Source organism: Camelus dromedarius, chromosome 15 (assembly GCF_036321535.1).
Source record: "Camelus dromedarius isolate mCamDro1 chromosome 15, mCamDro1.pat, whole genome shotgun sequence".
In the NCBI taxonomy this organism is placed as follows: Eukaryota; Metazoa; Chordata; class Mammalia; order Artiodactyla; family Camelidae; genus Camelus; species Camelus dromedarius.
The window spans coordinates 13,301,120-13,301,810 of NC_087450.1; positions in this window are offsets into that span (position 1 = coordinate 13,301,120).

The following is a 691-nucleotide window of genomic DNA, read 5'->3' on the forward strand; positions in this document are numbered from 1 at the left end:
CCTTTGGGATCTTCTTGCAGTGATTATTGTGTGTGAGAGATTTTTTTTCTCTTTGGTCTAGCCATAAATATTGTTACATCCACCCAGGTATTTATTTGTTAATCTTTGTTAAATCTTATTCCAGAAACCATGGTTTACATTGGGTTACTGTTTAATTCCACAAAGAACTGCTATAGATTTAACTCATGAAATCTGGGTCTCATTTTCCTCGTTGGTATTATCTCCCTGTTGAAAATGACATTCACATTTCTAGTTTTATCCTTCAGTTTTGGCCCTGTGTTTGCTCATCTTCCTTTTGTATGTGGTTAGAGTTCTGTTACTGTTGAGAAGGCGGTTGATAAGGACTAGATTGGATACACAAAGAGAGTTAGGTTCACTAAGCTATAGGGTGCTCTTGAGGTTACAACTAAAATAGAAAAATAAAGTGTGTTTATAGGAAATAAAAAGCAAACCCTTTCAATGAAAGAGTGGTGATTTCTAAAAACAAAATCTTTTTTTTCGGTAGGGGGTTATTATATTTTTTCAGTCACTGTGTTTTGACTGTTAAGAACTTGAACATACCTCCAAAACAAATCTTAAGTTAAGAGCCTTGACATGAATGTGTCTCAGCTGAACAGGACTCTACGCTGTGGCCTCTAAGGTTGGAGGCTGAAGTTACCCTGATAGTAATTCAACTAAAAAAAGAAAACTA